Source organism: Chironomus tepperi, unplaced genomic scaffold, assembly GCF_022539635.2.
Source record: "Chironomus tepperi strain 1889 unplaced genomic scaffold, CSIRO-AGI_Ctep_v1 contig_36, whole genome shotgun sequence".
NCBI lineage: Eukaryota > Metazoa > Arthropoda > Insecta > Diptera > Chironomidae > Chironomus > Chironomus tepperi.
This window is the reverse complement of record NW_027226158.1, coordinates 1-10,444: the sequence shown is the minus strand read 5'-3', so window position 1 is coordinate 10,444 and position 10,444 is coordinate 1. Positions and strand designations below refer to the sequence as shown.

General features: G+C 32.8%; 1 pseudogene; it reads right to left on the bottom strand.

Moving 5' to 3' along the window:
• Positions 1 to 3,373: 3,373 nt before the first annotated feature.
• LOC139098208 (trimeric intracellular cation channel type 1B.1-like) lies at positions 3,374 to 10,377 on the bottom strand (annotated as a pseudogene).
• Positions 10,378 to 10,444: the final 67 nt, after the last annotated feature.

Here is a 10,444-nt window from a genome sequence, read left to right as displayed (position 1 = left end):
AAATTGTTGTGGTCGACGGAAATTTGACAAAACTGGTCAAGTTAGGGGTCATTCACTTGTTACGTTACTCTTTGTCTGATCGGCCCCTAAAGTCAATTGTAATATGCTTCTAAGCTATGCCGGGGGTCCCCACTTTAAATAATTGCATCATGCCGGTCAAATGATATTCTAATGAAATAAACCTTAAAATTCTGATCATAGAAGCATTTGAATATTCAAATAGAATTTATTCAAACCGAGGATCCCCTTTATAGTTGCGAAAACTACTTCAGATAACTTGTTGATTTGACTATTGAATAGGTAGTCGATTTCTATGAACTTGAGAATTATACCGGATAATTTCATATCTTCAAGGCTTGGAGTTTTGTTATTTAACCGACTTTGTTGGTCAGTTTGCTTAGGGGTCATTCGCTTATGATATTTATCTCTATTTATCTGAAAATGAGAGTTGTAAATAGGTTATATATAGCTTTTGTCAATGTTGCATAAAATAACAGTTCGATCTAGTCATCTTCTGCGATCATTTGTAATTAGCTAGTCATATGAGTATACTTTGAGCTCTGGTTCTAAATACTTAAGTAGACTCTGAAATAGTAATAAATGGGGTCTAGCCTTTCTAGCTACCTTCACGTCGTGACGTTTGCTATGATCTAGAAATTAAGTCGTGGACCTCGGAGTTAATTGTAACCGGTGAAAATCTATTCAGTAAACTTGACTAAATAGGGCATGAACTTGTAAATTTAGTGAAACTCCTTTAGAAAAGCATACTAGATTGATTAATAATAAATGAAACTGTGAAATTGGCAATAACTTCGGTCGGTTACTGTTCATGAGAATCATGACACACGGCATTAGATTTATTTCAAGTTAAACTTCCGCTAGATTTCTCTTCAAATTTTTAAGTATACGTGGTCCCTTGATGATGCCGTAGAACTTCGATAGTCTGAGCATTGTAGCCGCTCAATGTCAAGTCTATCTAATGGGTTCCTAAGGGTAGTCGTGGTTTAGAAATAATCATTGCGGTCAGCGAATTAAATAATACGGGTTGATACTGAATCGGTTGAGTCCATGATATCCCTTAAATAACACTTGAATAAATAAGACTAAAAGAGGATAATATCAGTTTCTCGTTACGCTACGGAAGTTTACTACTTCCATCACTAAAATCATAACCGCTTAACACCCAACAATAATATAAATACCTCACCCAATATTGTTTATTTTCATACAAACATCAAATTTATTAATAGGTGGAAACTGAATAGAATATTTGATGAGCTAAGTAAACGCGGACTCTTAGTGATATGCAACTGTTACTGGAAGAGGATTACATGACACCAGACATGTTCATGGTCATATCAAGAGAAAAATGCTCATTCATATTTTTATCACTAGTACTTACATAGAAAGTACAAACTATGATAGTTATGACAAGATCTGTATGATCTGTTACTGCTTATCAGAATCTATTTTGGTCTTTTGACACTTTAAACTGATAAATCTATTTCTATCGCATCATATTTGGGTAAGTATCACCATGAAAATAAGTAAGCGTATGGGAATGTCTAAATCGTACAACATGGAATGATATCAAAAGTTGTGCTAATATTTTCATTATGATGAATATAATTATGATTGAGTCTACAAAATGAGTGCAACACTTATGCCAAACAATGATTATTAGCCGAGTATTTCACATTGGTGAATGGTAAGTATCAATCAAGTGATCAAGTTTGCTACTTGTAGATGTGACGAAATGTCGACACTTTTCTGTGTTCGATCGATTTAAAGACGTTTATGTATTAAAAAATGTACTAATTGCAACAATGCTAATCATGAATTGATTCGAACAAAATATGCGATGAAAAAAGGTCAACTTAGATGAAATTTTGTGAAATTTAAAATTTGAATTTATGATCCAGATTTTGAAACTGTTGCATGGTTCAAGGTGAGTGAATTGTTTGGGACTTAATTTTAGAACCTGCAAATGTGAAATGAAAACAACAAATGTTTCCATAAAACATGTGATCGTATTGAGAAACTATTCAAATTTTAATGAAGTCACGTTTCAAATACCAATATGATTCGTCATATTGAATTGAATTATTAATGAATATTGCAAGTATGCTCATAATCAGACGACATGAGAACTATTATACTGATATGCAAACAGCTTGTAAAAATATCGTTGCCTACACCATTAATGCGTATTACTCTCTCTTGTTCTTTGTATATAACAAATGTTTCCATCCTATCTCATTTATTTATGAGTCATCATAATTCAAGCACAGTCAAGTCAAGCTGGTATGCTACAATTGTGATTGAAAATGCAATGTTGTCGAAAAAATTTTATCCAAGACAATCAAGACGCAAAATGTATGATGAAGGAAAAAGCAAGGATAGTCTTAAACAGAAAATTGGCTTTGCTGTTAATGATCAGTTTGTGCATATATGACTGCTGATGTGTTCGTCCGTACTGGTATATTTCTATATTTTTACAATTACTCGGCCAAAGTAACAATTTAGAGAGATTTTTGTTAATATTTTTTTTTTTTACATATATGTAACTGTGTCATAAATGAAGTCTAATGATGGAATCTGCTGTTTTTATAAATTATTCCATTTTTAATGCCAATAAAAAAAGAGCGAAAATAAACATCAACTAACTTTATTGATGTGATCTTTTTAAAATCTATATATCGCACATCCGGTATAAAACTTTGATATTTGGAAAATAATAAATTTCAATTTAATCGATCAAAAGTAATTTGAATTTCAACGGTCAAAATAAATTTGAATTTTAACGGTCAAAATAAATTTGAATTTTCTTAACGGTTCAAAATTATTTGAAAAATTCAAAATTTCAAAAATACCCAATAATTCTTAACGTTCCAAAATGAACTCAGCATAGCATATTCTGGCACATAGCAGATCTACTTCTTGCATACAGCAGACAATCCACATTAAAACAGCGACCTTGAGAATATGCCCTAAAAAATTAATTCAACAATTTGTAGTCTCATCAGTAAATTGTGCAGCTGTAAATCACAAATAAGTTTAGTCAAGTACAATAAAACTCTCATCACGTTCTCGAAATTTTATGTAGATCAAATGGTTAGATATCGAAAATTCATTTATTTATTTCACATTTTTTCAGCAAATATTAAAGATCAGACCCACAAAAAGAAATCTTTAAAATTCTGTAACAAAATACAAATCAAAGGAAGCATGTACTCGGTTCGTTATTGAAACAAAAAAATGATTTTCTAAATTAAAATTTAGCAACAAATGACTTGAATTTTTCTAAATAGTATCTTTGGCTACATCGTCAGAACAAAAAGTATATGACAATGAAATAAATGACATATGTGTGAATCAAATGAGCAGATTAATATTTTTTTGGTCGAAACATGTATAAAAAAAAATGTCGGGTAAAATCCTTAACTATATTGCACTTTAATTATTTTGTTTAAAGTTTGTTACGTTTAGTTTGTTAATTTGCTTTTTTAGCATCTTTACTAGCCTCTTCTTTGACTTGTCCCTTTCCGAAGAGTTTGGCAAGTGAATCCCAAATTCCTCCAACAAGAATGCACACATAAGATTTTCAAATGGAACAAATGATCTGTTAAGTGAATTAAAAATAGATTCAATTAGGCATGTCTATGTAACCGTGTAAACAAAATTGACTTACCATGGATTCCAAGCAACAATGATGAAAGCTTTCTGAAGTATACGAGGAAGATGACAATTCCAAAGTAAACAAGTGCATGTGGAGCTGAAATCCAGTCTGTTTTCTTATCTAATACAAAAATAATTGAAGCAACAACTGATGCTTTGGTGTAGCTGCAAATTAAAAATAAATTAAATTAGAGAATATCATTTAAAGTTATTGTTGAGTCACAGCTGGATGTTTATAGTGTAAATTATAAGGATAATATGTGTCAAGTCACAGCTGGATGTTTAGTCTACGAACTACAAGGACTATTAGTAATACTGACTATTTACAGTATGAATTTCAATGTCTAGTTGGATACAGCATTACATTTAACTTTAAACTGTTGTATGGCGCTTGAAATAATTTGTAGGTATGGCTCTAGTAACTTTGTTTCAATTAAAAACCGTTAAAATATTTGAAATATTAGAACAATACAAATTATGTTGAAAACCACACAACAGCCATTTTGATCAATCAGAACTTACAAGCTTGGCTGCATGAATTCCATAGCAGTCGGCGTCCATGCTCCCCTCAATCAATCGCTCAAGCACTTAGGTAAATCCTGCTCTGTTGCCCTTAATTGTTCCAATAACAATCATAATAATATAGGCATTAGGATAAAGCTTGGCGGCATGTACAACACCGTCATGGACTTTCTTTGCTCTGTAGACTTCTTTCATGGCACTTGCAACAAGTTTAACGGGTAGGAATTTGCTGACCTTATAACCAATATCAAATGGCGTGTAGAAAACAACATACCAGTGCTGTGGCAACAAGTAATTGTGATATTCTTTAATGGTCCCAAGACAGGTTCGCCACCAGCAGCAGCGACCATACCACCGGCAAAATAATAAGCATGGTAGACAGCCAACATGCCAATGGATGTTTGCGATCATGCTACGTGCGCCGGCACCTAAGTCTTCCTTTACCGACAATGCACAAAAGACTGTGTGCGATATCAAAATATGGGAACATTTTGAGCTTAATCACTTGATTAGCGATATCAAGAAAGCTTTCAGGATCCATTTTTCACGTCTTGTTTATTAACCGTTAAAAATGTATATATCTTGAACAATCAGTTACGCTCTAAAGAAGAAAGTCGCGGATAGAATCTAAAAATAGACAAAAATTTCCTATTAGAAGATGAAAATACATCCCGGGTTTTTGCTCGTATAAACTTCGTACAATTGTCTGTGAATTTAGGTACATACTAAAATAACAGCAATTATCTTATCTGGATTTAATCGATACTTTTAAGCCTGCTGTATACGTTGCATAAATGTATCGGATCTTAGTATGTCATTGAAAAATGTAAATGCACAAAAATGTTCGAAAAGTTTGTTGCCCCTTACTCAAGCACAATCAAAAATTTTACGAAATTTAAATTCGATCCTAATTAACAGACATATATAAAAACTTATAGTCGTTTTCCACTCATAAATACATATATAACATAAAGTTATTAAAATTGTTCAAAGTATTTAAAAGTTCACAAGAAAATAAAAAAGAAATAAAAAATCATAAGTGACAAACAAGTTGCATGCCCCGGCTCAGCCGGAACTAGCAAAATGGCACTGACAAAAATTAAAAGTACAGCCAAACTTCCACAAAACCAGCTTCAGAAACTGCAAGACAAAATAATTGCGGGACAAGAAGGAACAACTATTCCGTTCCAAAACTAAACAAACAACGAGAACATCAGATACGATTCTACTAAACAATTGACAAAACATCACCGAAGGAGAGAACATCAATTATACACAGAGCAGAAGACACCAAAACAATGAGAGACTTTTCTCCAATCTTACTAAATGTTACCCTGCAATGCCATCAGAACGGAAAGCCGGAATGCAAATTTCTCAAAAGTGGAGATTTACTAATTAAGACTGAAAATTTGAAGCAAGCGCAAAATTTGATAAGAATAACAGGCATTTTAGACGCAACAATACAGGTGACAGAACATAAAACACTCAACAGTCAGTCGAGGTGTTATAAGAGCCTACGAACTTCAAAATGAAGACAGTGAAACACTCCTCAATTACCTACAACCACAACAAGTTACTGATGTAAGAATGCAACATAAAGCCAAACAAACGACATCCAAAATACGGGCTTAAGCTGTCACCTTCGAGTGAATTTATTACCGGAATATCTTTGACGGTCGGATTGTTGCGAATTCGCGTCAGGCCTTATATTCCCTCTCCGATGCGCTGTTACGCTTGCCACAAATTCGGTCATTTATCCAAACACTGCAATAAAAAGGACAACCCTACTTGCTACAATTGTAACAATGCAAAACATATCCACAATAAAGAAGATAAATGCACAGACGCAGTTTTCTGTGTTAAACTGTAATCAATTAGGACACAATAGCTACAATCATCGTAATTAAAATGAATACAAACGACAAACAGATATACAAACAATAAAAGTTACTCAAAATGTTTCTATGATGAAGCGTAAAAACGATCCAATTTGAAAAGAGCTACATATGCTGAAATCACATCAGCTCAATCAGACACAATCTGCAAGTGCCAGCACTGCAATTTTCACAACAAAAAAGAAACAGCTAACATTACGAATAAAAGAATTAGACCTCTGAAAGAGAACAGCCAGGAACTGACAACAGATGAAGAAACAACAAAAAGAATAAGAACAAACATCACTGACATAGAAATGGAAGAAGACGCAATCCAAGACATAACATGACTAACACCACATCAATCCTCAATTGGAACACGTGTGGCTACTACACAAATAAATCAGCTTACAGGTACTCATTAACGAATTTAATCCAATTTTCATTTGCATCCAGGAAACAAAATTAAAAACAGATATTAATTTAAAAAACTACACATCATACATAAAATAAACAATAAAACCATATGACACTATAGCTAGTGGAGGTGTGCTCACTAATTAATAATAATTTTCATTCTTTACCTTTCAATCTAAATACAAATCTTCAAGTTATAGCTGTGCATCTAACATATCCTCTTAATTTTATTCTTTGCAACATTTACATAGACCATAGAATACCAATACAGACACTAAAAGACGAACTTGAAGGAGTCTATCTCACAATTAGGACATTCTTTATCATTACAGGGGATTTCAATGCCCATAACTCTCTCTGGGGCTCACATAAAACTGATAGAAGAGGAACTATCGTATCAGAATTAATTGTACCGTCCTTACTCTAATCAACGAAAAATAATCCAAATTAATTAGCAGACTCAACGGAAGATTAACATCAATAGACCTAACACTTTGTACACAAAACTTATCTCATTTTATAGATTGGACAGTGCTAGACGACCTCCAGAAGCGACCATCAATCCGATTCTCCTCAATCACTATGAAAATACAAAAAGACAGGTATACAACATAAAGAAAGCAAACTGAATGATTACCAACGAAACCTGAACTTCGATAACATAGACACATCCATATAAACAACATGGAAAGAGATTTCACTCTTGGAAAATCAATCATCAACGCTGCTAACAAGTCTCGATTACAAAAACCTTCAAAGGCAAAAATAAACTGCCATTTTGGAACGATGACATCAAAAACAAAAATAAAAGAAAGAAAAAAAGAACATACGGTTTTATAAAAATACATTAAACACAGACACTGAAACAATATTTCAAGACTGATGACGAAATTAAGGAATTGATTCAAAAAAACAAAACTGACAGTTGGAGAAAATTTACATCAACAATTAATCATAAAGCAAACATTAAGGACATTTTCAATAAAGTCAGAACACCAAATGGCAAAAACATACACACAAATCAGAAATATGATAGACAAAAATGTCAACACGTTGCAAATCAAAACAGTAATTAAACATATTAAAAAAACACTTTCGAGTACACCACAAAGATGAAAAAAATCTCAACCCAACGTCCAAATCCAACGATCAGATGTTCAAATATTCAATACCTGACGACACAAATCATGAACCATACAATGACAACATCTCCATGAAAGAACTTGAAGAAAGTCTATCCACCACAAAAGACACTTCACCAGGGCAAGACTTAATTCATTATGAAATGATAAAAAATCTTACTCAAGAAGGAAAACAAACATTATTATTTATGTTCAACAAATCACTAAATGAAGGACTTCAAAAACATGGAAACACTCTCTAATAATTCCCATCAAGAACCGGGAAAGGATCCTTAGACAAGCAACAAGCTATCGACCAATAGCACTAACTAGCCGTCTATGTCAATGGAAAAAATAATCAACAGGTTAACCAATGGACAATCGATAACCACAAATTACTCAACATCTTTCAGTCGGGCTTTACTAAAGGAAAAAGTACCTCAGACAATATCATTTACCCCACCGACAACATTCAAAGTTTCGCATCAAAAGAACAAACAACAGCAATCTTTAGATCTAAAAACGCCTATGACAGAGTCTGGACACACAAAGTCACAAGCAACATGATCAAATTAGGATTTAAAGGTGAAAGATCATCAATTTCGTCATCAGCTTCTTAGAGCACAGAATCAACATACAACTGGGAAACATTCAACTCAGACATTGAAAAATGTTTAACGGGATCCCACAAGGCTCAGTGCTATCATGCACACTATTTAATATAGTATTCGATGATGTTCTGAGCCATTTTGATTCCCACACCAAATTTGTGCTTACGCACATTTAGTACTTTTACCAAGTCGATAGAAAGGAGCTTGCAACAAACATTAACAAACACAAACATGCATATGAACAACAACGGGACTAGAAATTTCTACTTGGAAAAACTAAAATTATGCATTTTACGACACAACAACAAAAAAACATTCAAACTCCCACAATCAAACTCAACAATCAAGTCATTGAAATCGTCAAAAACTTTAAATTTCTAGGAATCATACTCAACAATAAAGTTTGTTCAATAATAAATAAATCAAATGTACAACAAGACAGTCAAGAACATTAACCTAATCAAAATGCTGTCGCACACTACTTTATGGAGCAGAAAGACAAATCTTACTTAATATTCACTCCGCACTAACGACATCAGTACACAACTACTCAGCATTAATATTCACAAAATTACAAAAAGGACGAAAAGAAAATTAACAGTATACACACAAGAAGTTTGAAGCATGCGAGGCTAGGGGAGCTTTGTAACGTCTCCAAACACAAGCACATATGTTGAAACCGGAATGATTCCACTTAAACAACAAAGAAAAAATCCAGCTTATTAAATATGATGTAAAATTAAAAGCAATGAGAACAACATCATTCACTCCAGCCTTGAAGATGACTCCAATGACACAAAATATCAAAACATTAAAAAAAATCCCCCAATATCATATGTAATTAGACAAGAACTTCTAAGATTAAATATAGACAAAGACACAAAAGTCCATAAACAACTTCCCCAACAGATATCCACCTTGGGAGAAAATCTGTTACCTTAAATTTGACATGACCATGTGTCAATTTAACAAAAATAATTCACCACCAGAAGTCATACGTAGAACATTCAACGAAAATCACAAATACAGAAACAACGATATGAAATAATATTCACTGACGGATCCAAAACAATTCACGGATACGGAACGGCAGTAGTAACAGAAAACGCAATATAAATGTATGCCACAATTATTCTACAGTCTATACAACAGAATTATTCGGAATTTTAAAAGCTCTACAACACCGACATAAAGACAAAAGACTTACATGTACAGACTCTCTCAGTGCTGCATACAGGCATTAAAAAACACGCAAAATAAAAATAGTCTTGTACAACAAATACAAGACAAACTACGAGATCATAACAACACAACAACAATAATGTGGATTCCCAGTCACATAGGCATTAAAGGCAACGAGGAAGTGCAGACAGACATGCAAAGGAAAGCAACAAAACAAAAACCTTTTATTCAAACTTTAAAATCTTAACTGGTACATCTACCAACATAAAAGAACTAGCCCAGAATGAATGGCAAAAAGAATGGGAGAAGGAAATCAGGAATGGAAACAAATTAGGTAACATTAAAAAAACAACTGCCAAATGCACAAACATTAACTCATATAACAGAAAAGACCAGACAATTTTAACCAGACTTAGACTTGGGACATACTAGACTAACACACCTTTATCTAATCTCCGAAAAAAAATCAGCCCCAATATGCTCATGTAATGTCCCCCTAACAGTCCAACATATATTTGAATGCACCAACTACCAAACAGCTATAGACACAACCACCAAATTAGATATACTTTGTTTGAAAAGATGATAAAAGAAACAGATGTCCGCACCACACTACAACCAATCTTTATGACAAAATTTAGAATCTGATACACATACACACACCAAAAACTCGTAGTGTCCTGTTTTTCTCTTTTCCTTTTTAAAAAATGACTAAATGAATCATTGTAAAAGTCCATTGAAAATGATATAGGTCTTTAAATTTCTAAAAACGGACCATAATAAAGATAATTATAATAATAATAATAAAAATGTTCTTGAAAAAAAACTCAAAGTTTACTTACAATCGTATTTACTGTCAGTTTTTAGAAATATCCTTCAAAAGAAACAATGAAAAGTCGTCTTAAATTATTGTTAATAATGCCTTAAATATCGAATAAAGTTACGTCTTATACATAATTTCAACCAAAAAAATTAATAAGAAAACTTACAATTTTCCTGAAAAAACTATTTGTCGTCTATAATATCTATATAGGTAGGG